Source organism: Gavialis gangeticus, unplaced genomic scaffold, assembly GCF_001723915.1.
Source record: "Gavialis gangeticus isolate Ggan-Ray unplaced genomic scaffold, GavGan_comp1, whole genome shotgun sequence".
NCBI classification, from domain to species: Eukaryota; Metazoa; Chordata; order Crocodylia; family Gavialidae; genus Gavialis; species Gavialis gangeticus.
The window spans coordinates 28069057-28069551 of NW_017729004.1; positions in this window are offsets into that span (position 1 = coordinate 28069057).

Genomic DNA, 495 nt, shown 5'->3' on the forward strand with positions numbered 1-495 from the left:
ATTGGCTGTCAGGCACATGCTGCAACCCCCTGTAGTCATTAAGGACTCTCTCCTGACTATTCCTAGCCTTCCAGGCTGGTGGTGGGGAAAAAGGCTAAGGGAGGAGGACAGCAGCAGTAGGCATCCAGTGTGATTCCTGCTATTGTGCCAGGCCATTAGCTGGATCCCCAAGGGTTGGGGATTGCAGCTACCATAGTCTTCTAGCCCCAGGGCTGGGTGAAACCCCCGGGGCTGGGAGACTACAGTAGCTGGGAGACTGCATCCATGCCCTACAGCTTCCAGGACACAGCTGGGTCCCGGCACCAGGAGGCACGCTGCTGGGACCCAACATCTGCAGCTATGGGACTTTATGTCCTTTCAGCTGTAGGGTGCTGATGGGATGGTGAGTTGGTAGCTGCTGGGGCTGCGAGTTGCCCCAGCTGGGAGACACAGCTGCCAGGATCTCTCAGCCTTGGTGCTATGTGAAACCCCCAGGGCTGAGAGATCACAGCTACT